Source organism: Dasypus novemcinctus, chromosome 10 (assembly GCF_030445035.2).
Source record: "Dasypus novemcinctus isolate mDasNov1 chromosome 10, mDasNov1.1.hap2, whole genome shotgun sequence".
NCBI lineage: Eukaryota > Metazoa > Chordata > Mammalia > Cingulata > Dasypodidae > Dasypus > Dasypus novemcinctus.
In genome coordinates this window covers 80,263,105-80,282,333 of record NC_080682.1, presented here as the reverse complement: position 1 = coordinate 80,282,333, position 19,229 = coordinate 80,263,105, and positions in this window count along the sequence as shown.

Here is a 19,229-nt window from a genome sequence, read left to right as displayed (position 1 = left end):
GTTGAGGCAAGTTCTCTTGACCTGGGCTGTGGAAAAAAACAAAGACAAAACATAACTCTTCTGACCATCCCTTGTGGAATGCTTAGCTCCCTCCCCATTATGGTCAGTTTGTATCTTGTCCACTCTCTACAAGTTCCTACATCAGTCCGGACTCCCTTCCCCTAAATAACAGAGAGCCTTAGGCATGGAACACCCCTTCACTACTGTCTCAGCTCTAAGTGCCACCACCCTTCCTTGAGTCTCAGGAGCTGCATTCTTTCTCCTGTTCGAAGATAGGCCCTCCACTTATGCTCAGGTACCTTTCTCCTCTTTACTCTTGCAGGGTATCTCTGTCAAGTATTAATTCTAACCCCTTGCCCTCCACTGTTTACTTTCTTTAGGCTAGCAACCTTCTCAAATGGACTCCATCCAGAGATAGGCTCTCCCTCCACTCTGACTCCTTCTTACTCTAATACCTTCTTTTTTCTCCCCTTTCACTTCCAATCTTAATTTATCTTTTTCATCTCAACTTGCTCCCTTTTCACCCACATTTCAACACTTTGCAAGTCATATTGCTAGTCATATAAATGATACTTTTTAGCAAGTACTTATTCCATTTGACCTCTCTACACCATTTGGCACGGTTGATCATTCCACTCTCCTTGGCTTTTCCTAACACCAGTATATCTGAATTTCCCTAGTCTTCTTAATTGACATTAGTTTTGTGCCTGCTCCTTAAATGTCAATGCCCTGCAAATCTCTGTCCTTGGCATTCTTCTCTCCTTTATTTTTGGCTGCAACCCACTTACAAGTATGACTTCCCCTCTGATCTGTATATCCTCAGCTCAGACATCTCTACCAAGCTTCAGATTCGTATTTCCAGAAGTCTTCCTTTTATCCCTGAAGTATGTATTATAGGCACCTCTTTTGGGGATTGGATCATGTCCCCCACAAAAGGCATGTTCAGGTCCCAACCCCTGGGCTTGTGGGTGTGACTCCATTTGTAAATAGGACCTTTGAAGATATTGTTAATTAAGGTGTTCATATTGAATGATGGTGGGCCTTAATTCAATATGGCTGAAGTCCTTATAAGCAAAGGAATTTGGCATTGAAGAGAAGCTACAGGGAGCAGCCAGAAAAAGTGAAACCTGGAGGAAAAAGGAGAAGACATGACCATGTGCATTGCCATTTGAAACAGAAAATCCAAGAAACCTAAAGATTGCTGGTCAGCCAGAAGATACCAACCCCAGGAAAAAGCAGGCCTTCTGGCCTCTGAAACCATGAGCTGATAAATTCCAGTTGTAAAGCCAACCCATTGTATGGTATTTGTTTTAACAGTTAGGAAACTTCCTTATCTTCCAATTCACTCTTCTCTTTTGTTATCTGTGTCAGTCTTGTTTCGGTACGTGTGGTTGCCCAAGTCAGAAAAATGGGAGTGGTTCTACTTATGAACTTGTCTTAATCCTTATCACCTCTCATCTCAATCACACTAGTAGCCTCCTCCACAGCTCCACTTCCACCTCTCTGACACTCCCCAAATTCATTTCACATGGACAGAACAAGGTTTCTAAAAGCACACAGCTGATCATCTCATGCCTCTGCTAGACACCTTCAATTGATCCCTACTGCCTTAAAATAAAGCGTGATCTCCTCAATATAGCCTATAAAACCATCCTTGATCAGGCTCCTGCTGACCCTTCCAGCTTCCCCTCTCTCCTCACCCTCCCTGCCTTGCATTTTGCACTCCAGCAACACCAAGCCGATTCCCCTGCAACTTTTCTCATGCTGTTCCTTCCGTCTGAAATGTCATTCCTCTACTTTCCCTTCAATTTCCCTACTCATTGTTTAAGGTTCAATTCAGATGTCCCTTCTCTGAGACACACCTGTCTAATTTACATGCCCCTTCTCTGTGTATGCAACTATGATAGCTCTTGTCACACTGTATTGCAAAATTACTTATTCAGAAGAGTATTCTAGGTGAGCCCAGACTGGGAGTCAGGATGGGTGGACTTGGTGCCCTCTTGGAGTTTGTTTGCATGAGCTGATATGCATGAGAGCATACTGTGGGGGAAGCATTAAGTGTGGGATTGGGAGACTGAGAAAGATCCAAGACGGGAAGACATTGGTACTCTCATATTTATTCTCTGCCAAACCCCTTGAAATGTTTATGAGTCCTGGAGGAGAGATTAATTAGAGACTTTGTTTGATTCTGGGCTTAAACAGCACTGCTTTGAAGTCCTCAGGTGACAGTTCACCCCAAATTTAAGGAGAGACCATTCTCTTTTCCTCTGCTTAGAATTCAGTATCATTCTGGAACCCTGACGACTAGAGGTTTGAGGTGCATACTTGCACCCAGCCCTACAATGTGTGACTGCACAAGTTGTGACCTACACATGGACACATGGACCAGGGGTTGGGAATGGGGCCCAAATCCACCTGAAGGAAGGGTTTTCTCTACTTTGTGGAGTTAGCCTGATGGTCTGGGGACAAGCACTTTGGTATAGCCATTTCTTTCTGAAATGACACTCTCCTTTCTGGGGGTGCAGAGGCTTTCTTATGCAGCTTTGAGAGCAGAGGGCATTCACAAGGGAGAACCCTGGCAGGATGGATTGTGGGAGTCAAGGGCTGGTTAAAACTGATGGATTAGTGGAATGGGTGTAGCTCAGTGGTTGAGTGCCTGCTTTGCATGTATGAGGTCCTGGGTTCAATCTCTGGTACCTCCAAAAACAAAACAAAACAAACAGACAAAAAAACCAACCAAACAGCTGATGGATTGGTTCATGATTTCATGTTAAGCACTCCTTAGGGATTTCAAAAAAATATTTGAGGAACACTTTGAAGAGAATGAATGGCTCTGAGTGAGTTATTTGAATTTGTGAGCCCTTATTTGTATTCATAGGCTGGTGAGGACTGGGGAACACTGAGTTTATATTTTTACCAGTCTCCCACAATTGAACCCCTAGCTCTGAGGATAAGGCCTGTGCTTCATTTTTTGCTCTCCAGGGCTAAGTACAGTGTTGGGAAATAGCAGATGATTAATCAATGGATGGATGGATGGATGGATGGATGGATGGATGGATGGATGGAGAATGACTATTCTGTTGATGCTTTACTGAGTCCAAGGGATTTGCAGAGGCCACGGCAGTCTTGCACAGGCCAGTCCCAGCAGCAATTAGTCTCTGTTGTTTCTTCATGAAGGATAATAGCTCTGTCAACAGTGAGATACTGAGAGACTTGGCCCTCACCCAGGAAGTTGCAGAGAAAAACAACCACTGGTGGATCTGGCTTGTGCAATGGCTTTGTGCCTGTGAGCCATGGGCCTTTAAGGTGCCCTGAGGAGAGAGAAGCAGGGCACTACAAGGAGCAGTCTCTATGCAGAAGCTAATCTTCCCCACCACAAGCCTCCTGAATCAAAACATTCTTGTGTAGTCAAGGCCCCAGCCCAAGGTGAAGAATTGCCCCAAGTTCTCTTCTACTTCCTGCTTCCATTTCATGGCTCTCCTTGGCCCCTTTCTGAAATGAGTGACTGTCAGGAAAATAGTGGGTCTGGAGCCCTTAGCATCGCTTCAGTGAACCAGCTGCAGCCCTCTGCAGGCCACATCCCACCTGGGGAGCTGAGGGAAGAAGCCTGTCCTCATTGCCAGATCTTGGTGCTTTTCCTCTTCCTCAGAAAACCACCATTTCCCCTTGGCTGAGGGGAAAGAGCAAAAGGCCTTTGGACTTGGACAGAGCTAAGTTCAAGGTCTGAATCTGCCACTTGGGCACCTTGGGTGACTCAATCTCCCTGAGCCTCAGTTTCCTCATCTGTAAAATGAGTTGTGAAGATGAATTGCAGTCATGTATGCAAAGTACCCAGGAGAGTGCCTGACTCAAAGCTGCTTAATAAACACTAGCTCTTTAATTATTAACAGGCAAGCCTGGCAGAGCAAGTTCTTTGACACATCCCACTCCCCAACCCAGGATGAAGATCATCTTACAGCCAAAGGGTTCCAACTTTTCTCAGGCTAAATGTGCAGTACTACATGGAATAAGGGTTTGCTTTCACAGCCCTTGAAGTGAATTCAATTCGACAAATGTTTTTTAAGTGCTTGTTTGCATCCAAACTTAGTTTGGAGTTTCAAAGGGAGAATGGCATCATTCTGGGGCCAGGAGCAGGGTGACTGGGAATCTGAGCGAGAGCCCCAGAAGGAGGGGTGAGCCTCAGCGGCAGCGTCTCCCTCCAGAGCCCGGCAGGGACGCACGCTGGGTTTTCGAAACGGGAGCCAGTTCCCTGCAGATGGGAAGGAATTCAGCAGCTGTGTCACCTGGAAGACGCCCAAGGTCTACAGCCTGACAGGGAGGCACTTCATGACCTGGCCCTACTTTATCTTTCCACTTCCATCTCATACCTGAGCTTCTCCTCCCCCGTTTGGAATGTTTCTCAACCCGGCCCCCACTGCCATTTCAGGCAGGACATTTCTTCATTGTACAGAACCGTCCTGCACATTTCTGGGCATTTAACTTCACTGGTCTTCACTCACTAAATCCCGGCAGCACCCACCCCTCCCTATTAGATTCCAAATGGCCTCACTGCTTACAAAATGTTCCAGGGGTTCTCATATTTGGAGCCTTTCCACCTGCTGTTCCTCTGTCTTAAATGCCCCTGACCCTCTTCTTCACCAAGTGAAAACCCAGCTCAAATGCCACAGTCTCTGGAAGAGCCTCCCGATTCCCTCAGGCTCCCCTGATGGAGCAGGGATGTCCTCTATTAGATCGACTGGCTTGGGGTTGATTTACTTGGTTTCTCTGCAGCTCTTAGAAGACCATGTTTTATAAGCTTCTTTGAATTCCTCACAGTAGCTAGCACCAAGGTTCAAGTGCTTAACCCAGGTGTCCTCAGGGAACCCACACGTCTTCCAAGGCTGGGTGTGGCTGTGCTTCAGGGCACCAGGCGGGAACTGCAGCTTGGCAGCAGACCAGGAGCTCCTGTTCTGATGCAATGGAAAGAACTCCTGGGCCCCAGGCCAGCCAGTCAGAGCAGCTGGGTTAATGAGGCCCGCTTACGGCATCTCTCCCGGCATGAGCCAGGGTATTACAGCAGCCATCATAATTATTATTACCGTGACAACCACTGTTTATGCATCTATTTGCAGTTTGAAAGAATTTTTATTTCACTCAAACTGCCTTGCAGCCTTGTGAAGTCAGCAGAGCAGTGATTGTTATTCTTATTTTACAGACTGGCAAATGGAGATGAATAATATCAGTAACAACATCACCTACTATCACAAAAATAACAACATCGCCGCCTCTTCTTCCACCTCCGACTCTCTCTTATCCTAATTATTGAGTGCTTAACATGTGCCAGCAGGCTCAGGGATTTACAAACACTGTGGAACAGACTGTTAAATGGAACTTTTCCTGTTGCTGAGTTTTGGTCCGGGTCCCAAAGTTCTGTGACCACACATTCTAAAGCAGTGCTGTCCAATAGAAATATAATGTGAGCCACATATGTAATTCTGAATTTTCCAGTAGACACCTTTTAAAAAAAAAGGGAAAAGAGGTGAATTTTGATCATTTATTAATCCAATATATAAAAAATAAAAGCAATATATGAAATATTAGTGAGAAGTTTTACATTTTTTGTCATACTAGGTCTTCAAAAGCCAATGTGTGTGTTACACTTACAGCACAACTTTTCTTGACTAGCCACATTTCAAATGCTCACTAGCCACCTGTGGCTAGCAGCCACTGTGTTAGTGCAGTTCCAAAGAGAGGATTGGCCATCTAGGCAGGCCTTGCTAATTGGAAGTTTCCAACTGGTTGTGACCCTCCCTTAGCCCATCATCCATGTCCAGACCATTTGTAAGAGGAATGGAACTGGCAGAAGAGGGTTAGGGAGAGGGAACTTCTTTGAAAAGAGTTCTTGGAGGACTGTGTGATTTCTTTCCCCAATCCCTGGAAGAAAGACGGGTAGTCCCTTTCCTCCAGTTTAAACCAAGTGAAGGGGACTTTAATAAGAGTTTGTACAATACAGAGACTGATGTCTGACTCTTGCCTGGAGAAGCTAGAGTTGACCCTGATGTCAGGTAAGGAAAGGGCTGCAGAGTAAATAGAGTGGATTGTGCTGATGGCAGGGCACAGGGCATGTTCTCTATGGGATATTTGTCATCTTGAAGGATTCAACCCAGAGGACCTCCAGCCAGTACAGAGAAGCTGCGTAGAATGGACTTCAGGAGGAGGGGCTGAGGGGCAGTTGTAAGTGTCAGCTGGGGTTTGCATCACTCGTGGCAGAGGATGGTGCAGTGGGAGGGCCCCAGGGAGGGGGGTCTCTGAGAAACCCACAAAAGCACTCCATGAGAGAAAGAGCCACCCAGAGGATCCTGAAGCCGGATTACAACACTATCTATGGAAGGCCTTGCCTTCCTCCTGTTCCACTCTCCATATAACTAAGGAGAAGGCTCAAAATGGCAGTTTGAGTGAGGGGAAAACAGTGGGGAAAAGAAGAGGGAAGAAACCGACTGTGACCTTCCTCCCCTTCTGTAACTGCTCCAATAGTGGCATGTATTATATGGGGCAGGCAGGAACTGAAATTCCTTAGTCAAAGGACTAAGTAGTCTCAGCTGGGCCCTACCCTGCTTCTTTTTTCTTTTTCTTTTTTTTTTTGGAGGTACCAGGGCTTGGACCTAGGACTTGTACATGTGAAGCAGGCACTCAATCACCTGTTCCCCCTACCCTGCCTTTTTTTTTTTAACTTGCAATTAAAATTATTTTTGTTCTTATATTCATTTTATTTTTATTTTTTTATTTTTTAAAGACACTTAGGTTACATAAATGATACATAAAAAATGTAGGGGATTCCATATGCCCCATTCCCTACCCCTCCCACACGTTTCCACATTAACAACATTCTTCATTAGTGTGGTACATTTGTTAAAATTGATGAACACATATTGGAGCACTGCCACTAAGTGTGGATTAGAGTTTACATTATAGTTTAAACTCTCTCCTGCATAATTTTGTAAGTTATGACAAGTTATATAATGGCCCGTATCTGTCATTGCAACATCTTTCAGGACAATTTCAATGTCCCAAAAATACCCCGATTTTACACCTATTTTTCCCTCTCTCTCCCCTCAGAACCTCTGGTAGCCACTGCTCCACACCAATGATAAAAGTTCTTTCATTGCTAGACTAGCAATAAGGCTATAGTATAATAACAGTAGGTCTACTCTAGTCCATCATTAATTCCCCGATCTTGAGGATTCTGGGATGGTGATGCCTACTCCACCTCTAATTGAGAGGGGGCTTAGATCCCATGAGGGAGATGGATGGACTATCTTGCTTGCAGTTGTAGACTCACTCTGTTCTCTGGGATGGTCTTTGTCCATCCTCATTTCCTTGTTAGGTGTCCTTGTGTGAGTCCAATGAACTGGAGAGTAGGTGTTGCAACTCTCTTGAACTCAGGGCCTGTCTGGCTAATGGAAAGTCCAAAGATTTTAAGTGTCTTGGACATAATAGAGAAACCACAACTGAGTCCAATTCTGTCATACTGGGGAGCATAAATTCCCAAGTAGGGCCCACAGACAAGGGTGCCAAACTCCTGAGCTGTCAGACCTGCCTATAGTGTCTGGATGTTTTCTGAGCCCTCAAGAGCCCTGTTATTTGAGGTAATATTTATTGTGGCAGTCAATGATATCCTGCTGAGACATGCATATGCATAGCCTCTGGAATGACCTCCTAACTCACTTTGAAGTGTCTTAGCCATATAAACTCATTTGTCTTTACTCTTTCCCCATTTTGGTCAAGGTCTTTTTCCACTTGCATTGCTAGTTGGTGCTAGATAGTAGTTCCTTGGTGCCAGGGAGGCTCATCCCCGGGAGTCATGTCCCATGCCAAGGGGAAGATTGTGGTCACCCCTCGGGCTGAAGTGTGGTTTGCTGGCCCGGCGGGGGAGCAGCCGCAGTAAGCTAGGGTGGCTGGTCGGACTCACCGCCACCCCTGAAGGGAGCTCGGCATGGGCGCAGAGTGCCCTCGGGTCTCCCCTTCTCGGCAGCCATGCTTCCGCCGCCGCCCCTCCTCCCAGATAGCGCCGCACGATGCCTTCTTTCTTCCTGTGCAGGCGCAGGGCGGAAAATTCCAGTCTGCCCTTTTCCCCTCCCCCGACAGCAGCAACAGCCAGGCGTGGGCAGAAAAATCCAGTCTGCCCTTTCCCCTCCCCCCCGACAGCAGCAACAGCCAGGCGTGGGCAGGAAACTCAAGTCTGCCCTCTACCCCAGCAACAGCAGCCACCAATCACTAAACCCTGCCACATCCCCCAGCAACAGCAACAGCCAATCCCTAATCACCACCCCTCCCCCGTCCAGTGCCGCCCACTGACCTTTCGCCGGCAACCAATCAGAACAGGGCGTGGCTTCGACCAATCAGCCTTCCCCAGCCCCTATAAAACTGTTGCCTCTCCCTCAATAAAGTGGACTTGCATGTTTACCTTGTCTCTGCGGTAGTTCTTCTGCCGTGCGCCCTCCAGTCCTGAGAGCCCCCGACAAGGGCCTGGCCTCCCTTGTCCCCAGTTCGTCGCCTGCTTCTCCGGGCGACCCCTTCATCGTCGGCTTCGCCGGGCGACCCCGTCAGCCAAACCGCGCAACCCCTGTGAGACCGACCCCTCGTCTGCTGCCGGACCGACCGCTCGTCCCAAGTGGGACCGACCCCTCGTCCTAAGCTGGACCGACCCCTCGTCCGCAGCCAGACCCCACCTCTACCGACCGAGCAAGCCGCCGCAGAAGATATTGCATTTATATGCTGAGTTTGGTTTAGCACATAAATGCCTTTTGATGAGGCTTTTATCTTGGTGACAGTCATTCATCCCATGAACATTTACTAAATACCTTGTAGTTGTAGTTGTATCATCATTGTGCTAATCTTTATTATTTGGATTAAAATGTATTATAATAAATAAAAGTTAGTAACACTATGAGATTAATATTGAAAGCTTTATAATGCAAGTAGAATAGTCAGAGATTTCTGTTGCAAGCAACACAAACCTAACTCAAGCTAGCAAAAATGAAAAAGGTAATGTAACTATTCATTTAACAAGAAATTTAGAGATGATTGACTTCAAGAACAGTTGATCCACAAACTCAGACAATATTATTAGAATTGTCTTTCTTCATCTTTTTCCTTCTTTCACAAACTCTCTTACTGTAAGTGCCTTCTTTTGCTGAACTAGGGAAAATGGCTATCCTCTCTTCCAAACTTGTATCTTTCTAGTATTGTAATCCCAAAGGCAAGATACCACCTTTCTCACTAGTTTCAGCAGAAATGTTCCCAGAAGAACTCTGGCTGACTCAAGTGCCCACCTGCCTTAGTTTTCTAGGGCTGCTATGAAAATTACCATACACCATTTTGCTTAAAAAACAAAAATTTATTGGCTCACAGTTTTGGAGTCTAGAAATCCAAAATCAAGGTGTTGGGCAAGGCCATCCTTTCTCCAAAGTCTGTGGTATCCTAGTGATGGCAATCCTTTGTCTCACAGTGATCACTCTGGCTTCTCCTGCTTCTGGATTCTTATAATTGAGCTCTGGCTTCTACTGACTTCTGGCTTCTTCTGACTGGCTGTACCAGAATCTCCTCTACCTTATAAAGATTCCAATGACATGGACTTAGACCCTCCCTGATTCCATTTGGTCTCATCCAAATAGGATCTTCAAAAAGAAGAGTCCACACCTTAACTAATAATATATTTAAATGTCTTATTTACAAATGGGACCCACAAGAATGTGGATTAAGACTTGAACATGTCTTTATGGGGGATGCAATTCAATCCCCAACACAATTTTTGGAGTTAGGGATTAAGGGAAGACAAAGTATGGCAATTGATGACATTCAAAATACAAAGATGGAGGGTAAGTTCCTTGTAGGATGCTATTGCCAAAGTGAGGTGGAAAAGCAGGCTGGGAAGATAAACTATGGTTACTTCCACCCACTTCAGAGGTTAAGTGCAAAGTGCTGTGGGAGCACAGAAGAGGGTGTGTCCAATATTGTTTCCTTATTTAGCATCTTTTAGTAGTTGTACAATAATAAAAATAATGGTAATAAATCTTATCTTTGCTTTCTATAGGCTATTACTTTACTATCTATAAATTGCTCTCTTACTCTTTTATCACATCAATGACATGTGCTTGTGTTCAACCAAGTATGAATGCATCCAGCCTGTATTTCTCCACCTTTTCCTCAAGCAATTCCTAGCAACGCTTGTCAAATATCTTGCTCAAATCTAGATATATTCTGTATATTTCATCTTCCTAGTAAGTCTCCGGAGATATCTTCTATTTGTCCCTCCAGGTCTGCTCTCCCCTTCTCCACTCTGCTCTGTTCCCCAGGAAGCTGGCCCATGTGGACTGCATCAATGGTTCCTTTGCCCTCCGGTTGGGTCTCCAGTTGAGTTTGGCCAGTGGGGAGCAAGGACAATAGATTGGAGGGAAAGAGAAGGGTGAGTTGGGCTATTTATTCTCCCAACTCCCTTACTGCTGAATCATTTCAGGCTGGCCAAAGGTGGAATGGCTCTTCACACAGCCCCCCTGCCTCCAGGTTTGCACTCTAACCTCTCACCTCTTCAGGCTTAGGCATAGTAACATCCTCAGTTTTACTAGCCAGGGTGCTGTACTAGTTCTTGAGGTTTTCCTACACTTGGCTCACATCTTTTGCATTTAATCCTTTAATAATACTGTCTTTTAAAATTATCTGTCAAGATCCTGACTGATATAAAAATGCTTGCAAAGAGTGTTAGTTGTCTGTGATTGTCATTGGTGAACCATATTGACTCCTTGTGATGTCTTTTTTTTTTTTTTAAAGATTTATTTATTTATTTAAGTTCCCCCCCTCCCCTGGTTGTCTGTTCTTGGTGTCTATTTGCTGCGTCTTGTTTCTTTGTCCGCTTCTGTTGTCGTCAGCGGCACGGGAAGTGTGGGTGGCGCCATTCCTGGGCAGGCTGCTCTTTCTTTTCACGCTGGGCAGCTTTCCTCACGGGCGCACTCCTTGCACGTGGGGCTCCCCCACGCGGGGGACACCCTTGCGTGGCGCGGCACTCCTTGCGTGGCGCGGCACTCCTTGCGCGCATCAGCACTGCGCATGGCCAGCTCCACACGGGTCAAGGAGGCCCGGGGTTTGAACCGCGGACCTCCCATATGGTAGACGGACGCCCTAACCACTGGGCCAAAGTCCGTTTCCCTTCTTTTTTTTTTTTCTAAGTGCTCACCAAACCATTCTTTTTACCTCTTCTAGACCCTTGCAGTGAGTAAATATCAAACTTGGCAGCCTGTTGTTTTTGGAATACCCCTTTTTATAAAAAACACCGCTGCTTTTGCTAGTCTCAGTTCTTTAAGATCTTCTATTCTGCAAAGTGCACTAGAGGTTTGGCCATTTCATCCTTTTTAATGTTTCAGTCAGAATAGCCTAGATTCTGGTATGGTAATGAGCAGCCTCCAAAGCTCAATGGCTTAAAACAATAATAAGCATAATTCTCATTCCTGCTATACATCCATCATGGGTCAGCAGGGGGCTATGCTCATGGTGAACACTTGGGGCCTCACATGTTGGAGCTTCCACAATTCAAATTTTGTCAGTCACTATACCAAAGGGAAAAGAGACCCTGGACGGTTTTGCATGGACAATTGCTTGGTGACACTAGGTGACACCAAATTTGTCAACTCACAAGGGGGCTAGAAAGGTCATCCTGCTGAGTACCGAGGAGGTAGAGTGCAGCAAACACTTGCCTGAGGATTATTGTCCAAGGCAAATCTCCTGTCCTTTTTGGGGGAAATGTAGTTATTTCATCTGTGTCCTTTATCTTTCCTCCTGGGAAAGGATCTTTGTGCAGTGCTTCTTGGTGCTTCCCATAATGCCTCGCATATACCAGAACCCAGATCATGCTCAGTAATTGCCCATTTGAGGGGTGGGCTGTCCAAACACAATTATAAAAGTGAATGGTATATGAAAGCAGAGCTTGCTGTTATGATGTTTAGCCAGCAGTTGCTAAGTTGTTGTTGTATTTTTTAAGTGTAAGTGCTAAATAATAATTCTCCCAATAGTACATCTCATACAAATGGCAAAAAGTATTTGGCCATCTAGAAGATACCCTTTTCCTTTTAGATGTGCCAGTTCTTCTATCAGGTTTATTTTGAAATAAATATACATTTTGTTTTGGAATCAGCACAATGCCTTCTACATATTAGGCACTTATTAAATAGCTGTTGAATGAATATCATTTCCATTTACTCCCTTAACCTCGTGTATCTGTTTTTCCTTATGTTGCCAAGAGACAGAATGCATATTCACTTTATACACAGTATAATATAGAGGAACTGAGCTACATGCAAGATGATGCCAATATGGTGAACTACTGAGGATTCTTACTGAAGGGCCATGACAGTAGAATCTGGGTCAAAAGGGCCTCTATTGTAGAAGGGACAAAGAGGAGGGTGGGCTGCCACATATGCCATGCCTACTATTTTCTGGCCAAATCCTCCTGGCTTCACTAGACTGACGGTGTGAAATGCAATTAAACTGACATTTACTCTCATATCTTGAAAGCTGTGAGTTCCTACTGCTCACAGAGGAGTTCCAGATGCTCTCAAAGCCATCTCCAGCTATTTCTGCTTACCTGGGCTCAGGTCAGAGTCCATTCATGGTTTTCCATACTCATGGATACAGGGTGGTGCCAGCAAACCATCCTGTTCCTGCAAATGGTGCCCTTGGTTTATTATAAAACTGCTTGGCCAGGCACAGCTGTTCTCTCTTGGTGTTTACCTGAGCACTCAGCAGGGGTGCCGAATGCACCTGCCTCCTGAAACAGCACCCAGGCCTTCCCAGACAGAGCGTCTTCAGCATCTGACCCTCTTCCCTGCCCTCCTAGGCGATGGCTCAAACAGCTCCCTCAAGTGGGGCCAGGGATCTGTCAGCACTTTCTTCTCCCCACCTTGGCCATCGTCTTCCCCCTTGCCCCATTTGGAGCCTCTCTATACCCCACCCATGCTCTCACAGCTTCTCAGGATTATCAGCTGCAGCAAATAAATACAGTCAAGAAATTCTGTTCACTTTCAGTATTCCATTTAACCCAGCAAATTAAGGGGTTGTTACACCAAAAGGTGATTAACTTTGCCCAAAGTCCAACAAGTGTGGATGGCAGAACTAGAATTTAAATCCTTGCCTTTCTTTGCCCCTTTCCCCTATTAGCACACACTGCATTTGCAAAGCAACTTCTGACTCGAAGACAAATCAAATAAAGAAATGAGTTGTTTCAAATTAAGGCTCTTTAAACCCCATCCTTTCCCAAAACTTGTTCCTCCCCATGCATTCCTTATTTCAGTAAATGGAGACACCATCCTCTCAGTTTGTTCAAGCTGGAAATCTAGGAATCATTCTCAATCTACCCTTTTCCTCCCCGTGACAGCCAATCCCTCAGCAATTCCCGTCAGGGCTGCTTTCAAAACGTAGCTCAAATCCACCCACTCCACTGCAATGCCACTGCACCACTCTAGAGTTTTCTCTCCTTACCTGTCACTGACAACCTCCTAACTGGTCTCCCTGCTTCCACACTTGCCCCCTTCCATTTAATTCTCCACACGTGTATGACAACTCCTATTCCTGACTCTTACAATGCCACGCTGAAGCACTTGCCACACATTAGTGTGTGTGGCCATGGAACACATTTCAAAATATTTCTGAGCTTGTTTCTCCCCTCCTCACCCAGTGCACTGACTGTCCTTCTGAGGCCCTCTTCCCCACCCTGTCTGAACAGCTAGAAGAAGTCCCCCGCTGTGGACCTGGAAGCAAGCCTACAGATACTCAACTGTAAGCAAAGAAGAAAATGTTGCTGGTCTCAGCACAAGATGGAGATATTCTAGGACAAACTTGCAGAGTGAGGTGTTCTGTCTTCCCTTCCAGGAGAGGAGTTAAAAAGTGGTCAAATCTTTCTCTGGGGAGAAGATGAGGGACAAGGACAGATTGAGGCACCTACCACCCCCTGTGGACATGCCCCCTTTCCATCACCCAGCACCCCATTAACGCCCCCCCCCACATGTAAGGTGGGGTTGGTGCCGGGAGGGGCGCACGGGGCAAGAGGGGGAACCCTTGCTCTATCCACAGCAGGGCTGGATGAAACCAGTTTGAAAAGGCCGTCAAGCTGGGGCAGCTCCATTCTCACATTTGTGAGATGATTTCCTCAATGCCTGTCTCTCCAACTAGCCTGTGAGCTCCATGAGGACAGGACCGTGTGCAGTCTTTGCCATTTGTGGGACTCAAGCACAGTGTCAGATACCTGCCAGTCCAATATGTGCCTGTTGAGGGAATGAACAAACTATATACACATCGGTGAGTATTTTTACAAACATATGTAACATCTGTGTGTTCATGTGTGTCTGTGTAGGCATGAATATATCTATATGCATTAGGCAGAGGCTTCAGCTTGGCTAATGTCCACACTTGCTTTTCAAATTTAACATTAGTTAAGTAAAATTTGTTGGAGAACAGGAAGGGCTTTAAAAAGTGATAAAACCCATGAAACCTGAGAGAGCTATGATATGAAGTCGTTGCTTTATTTATCATGGCTGGGAGCTGCTTCACGGCCATGAGTTTTCCATGAGGATGGACACACAGCTCCACTCCCGAGGGTCTAATCAGAATCCTCTTGGGGTCTGTGAGTGTTGTCTAAAAGTATCATTGTGTTGAAGTAATTTCTTTTTTAGTTTAAAATTTCAGATTCCCTTAGAAGAACAAGGTCTGAGACTTTTATGTGTAGCACAAAAGGACAGAGGTTAAAATGGTTGAAAAATCCTGTTCTGGAGTAAGGAAATCATGAAGAAGTGCTTGTTTTATACATTTTTTATGATCATTTAAAAAATCTCTAGTTGGAGAATAGATGGTATTGGTCAGGAAGCCAATTCCTTCTAACATAAATGAAGAAACATTTTGAAGGGATGCAGCCATCGCCATGCACGGGGTAGATTAGAATTAGAAGGTGGCATCCGGGACTCCGTATAGTACAGAGCTGGAATGCTGGCCGAGCAAGGACCCTGCCCCGGGGTAAAGGAGCCCTGGGGGGCCCTGACTTAGAGAAGACAGTGGCTTGGAAACAAAGTCTATAGGATGAAAATGAGTCTGCTGTGGATAACTGGGTGTTAGAATTATCACATTCCAAACCAAACAGATTTGGCTTAGTCCTTTGTCTGCCAGGATTAGTGAGGAAAACGAAGTCTATGTATGTGCCTGCGTGTGTGCACGTGGCCTCCTTTCCTGCCTATTGACCAGGCTAGAATCCTGGGGATGGGCGGGTATCCCCAAAAGAAGGCTCCTTGCAGGTGCAGCTTTCAGTCCTTATTCCATAGGTCATTTGAGCCATTAGAAGCAGCGCCCCCATTTGTGTTAAACACCGAGCTCAGGCACAGGGACCTTGGCCAAGTTTCCTAAGCCCTGGTGCCTGGTGCCTTGTGTCCTTGGCCATTCTTGTTTGGAGTCTCTAATAATCATTAGTAGATTTTGCTGCTCTGCACACATTCCCTTCTTTTTCCAGTTATAGTGTCCCAATTCCCCGAGTTTCAGGGAAGGAACATGTAACTGCCAATTAGTCTATTGTTTTTCATGGCTGAAGTAATTTATATATATTCTACTCAGAAACTTTTGAGATTTTTTTTTGGTCTGAGATAGGTCCTGGAAGCCATAATGTGAATCCTGACAATGAAGCCAGCAGAGGGAAAGGCAATGCTGAAAGATGGATAGAAACAGTCCTTGTGATAGCTTTTGGGTACCTGGACCAAGCCATACCTGAAGTCCTACCCTTGTATTTCTCAGTAACATAAACCAATAAATTATCTGACTTACCTGTTTGTCTGTGTTTTCTGTCATTTGCATTAGAAAGAATCCTAACAGATACTGAACACTGCCCCTCCTGGGGGACTTGGTGTGAGGCCAAGGTCATGGTCGTTTATGACCAGGCATCTCTCCTTTATCCTCCAAATAGCAGAGAATGTAATTCTGTTTTGGATTGAGTGTTTTCCCTCTTTTTCAACCCTCGGAGTTCTTTCTGCTCTGAAACAATCTGGCTGTATAGGTTCTGTGTGACTAGGCCTTTGAAAACAAAAGCCTGTTAATTCTTCCATAAGGCAAAGGTCACCTAGATTTCTAGGACACAATGCTTAGTTGTTCTTCCAGGACTGGGGGAGGAAAAAATGACTTTTTCTTTCGCCTACAGCTGGAAGAATAAGCTAGAATAAATATCTCAAAAAATTACCTAATTACCTCTAAAGGTTTAAAGCCGAGGCAGCAAAATTCTAGCAATAGAGTACATGACCACTGACTCGCTATCAGGCGTGTGTTAAACAGCGTGAGAACAGGACAGTCAAGCAAGACAGAAGGCACTGGACCCCGCCTTCCCTCACTAGCAAACTCTTGCCAACTGGTCCTTGGAGAGGCTGGGTGGCCAGAGCTAAGCTCACAGGGCTGATCAGGACTGCAGATGCAAATGTCACCAGGGCAGGCAGGGAACAAAATGAATGAACTGGAAAAGGATGAGGGAGCCAGCGAGTGGTGGGCACTGGGGTGAACAGGGGAGGATGAGTCAACACAGGGAGGGCAGCAACTCGACTCTGCCTCTTATCATATGTAGAAAAATGGGCCCAGTATGGCTCCCATTTCTTATTTTTTTGAGGGAAACCCCCAATTCTGCTAGTTCTAAATGTTGGCACCAAATTACAAACAAACAAAAATAACACTGTCGAGTCAAACAAAATACACCTGCAGGTCGTGTCGGCCCAGAGTTTTTAAACTGCTGCCATAGAATCTGTAATTATGTATACGTGCATATCTCGGAGATACTGTGGGTTTGGTTTCAGACCACTGCAATAAAGTGAGTCACAGGAAGTTTTGGTTCCCCAGTGCATATAAAAATCATGTTTACACCGTCTTTTGGTTTAAGTGTGCAATAACATTATGTTAAATAATTAACATTAACACCTTAATTGAAATGTGACATAACAGATGCCCAGTGGGCACATGCTGTTGGACAAGTGGCGCTGATAGATGCAGGGTGGCCACAAACCTTCAATTTATAAAAAAACGCAGTATCTGTGAGGTATGCCTGTAGTTTACCTCCATAGTAGATCTGCTTATAAATTCATGAATACTGCAATGATATTATTTTTGAACCATCTTTTTCTGTTCCTTTAAGTCTAAGAGAAATAATTCCTACTGGATATTATGTTCATCACAAACCAGATTCCCCACATCTCACAGGCTGCTGGTCTGGTGCCTGGCTTGAACCCTCATGGGTGATGGGGGCCTGTGTCGATCTGATTCCCCTTTCTGGGGTCTGCACCTGTTTTTCCTTGGGGTACTTCGTCCTATCTTTGTGCACCTAGCTTGGGTGTGGCTGACTCAACCCCTGAAGCCAGGGGTCAACCCGCAACCCTGACCTGGCCAAGGAGAGGCTTCATTCCTGGTTCAAGGTTGGAGAGCACCTGCATCAAGTCACACTGGTAAGACAATTCCTGGAGTTTTAGCTTTGTTTTGTAAAAGTGGTCCTCAAGGAGAAGCTCTCGTGGGAAGCGGACTTGGCCCAGTGGTTAGGGCGTCCGTCTACCACATGGGAGGTCCACGGTTCAAACCCTGGGTCTCCTTGACCCGTGTGCAGCTGACCCACACACAGTGCTGATGCGCGCAAGGAGTGCCCTGCCACGCAGGGGTGTCCCCCGCGTAGGGGAGACCCACGCACAAGGAGTGCACCCCGTAAGGAGAGCCGCCCAGCGCGAAAGAAAGTGCAGCCTGCCCAGAAATGGTGCTGCACACACGGAGAGCTGACACAGCAAGATGATGCAACAAAAAGAGACACAGATTCCCGTGCCGCTGACAACAACAGAAGTGGACAAAGATGACGCAGCAAATAGACACAGAGAACAGACAACTGGGGGGAAGAACGGGAGAGAAGTAAATAAATAAACAAACAAACAAATAAATAAATAATTCTTTAAAATAAATAATAAAATAAAATAGAATTGCCTCCTGAAAAAAAAAAAGAGAAGCTCTCTTTCCTCTGGGATTGTGAGCCACAAAGATTATGAACCTAGAAGGTCCAGGTGCCATCATTTGGGCAGGGCCTGGAAAAGGATGATGCAAATGCCAAGGAAAGCAGAAAATGGGGAAGGGTGATGGTCAAAAAGAGAGATGGACACAGGGACCAAATCTGAGCCCCTGAATTCAGCTAAGCTTGAAGCCACACCTATACTTGGACTTCTTACTTAGGCTAGCAAAAATTTTCTCCTTTTCTTAGAACAGTTTTGATTGATATTTTCTCACTGGCAACCAAAACGAGCCTGGCAAATAATATGTCATCTCCCTAACTGCAGCACCTTAGACACGATAGAAGCCTTGGAGCCCAGAGACATGATTGGGCCCTTTGGACTGGGAAGTGGGAACATCTGTGATTCCAACATTGTGGCTCTAGGGAGACAGACCAGAGGAAGAAGCAGTGCTGGCAGAATCCGTCCTGTCAGCAGGGATTAGTGTCAAGATATGTGCTAGGGAAGCATGCCACATTCACTCTATTTTGCTACAACATTTGTGTGTTTGGGTATAACATAAATTCACTCACTTGTGATTGATGCTGGGATGATGTCAGAAAATGTGAAAGTTGTGATGGTTCTTATGTGATGTTCCAGCCCATCATCATTTTTTGCAGCAGCTGCAAGAAGATGAAGGCAAAGCTCATGAACACAACGGAATACAGCCAGCTGTGGAGGATGCAATGCTTGCGGTCGTGCTCACGTGCCCCATGTCTCCCTTTGAATCCAAAAGCGATAATCTCTGTCTTAGGAGTGCCTATTGCACAGCTCCCCCTAATCTTGTGCAGTTTTCCCTCATATCCTGACTCAGAAGACTCCAATTGCTCTTACATTGTCTTCCATCAAATTACCTTTATCCTTTTTAAGGCAAAGTCCTTTATTTGCTATATTTATTTATTAAGAACTGGACATTCCTTTTAAACTCTGCAGGTTTTTTTCTTTTTTTTTTTTAAATTAAGATTGCTATTGCCTTTGTTAGTGCTTTGGTGGCAAAGTTGCATATGTTTTTAGTTGTCTGCCTCAATCTTATTTTTCCCATAAGTCTTGTTATTTTCAGTGTGCAATTTTGCAGAAAAAGCATTTTTTCCCCAGAACACACATATCTCATTATTGCAGAAACACCTGCATTTTTAAAAAAGCAGAATGTTAGTAGCGATGGATGTGCTG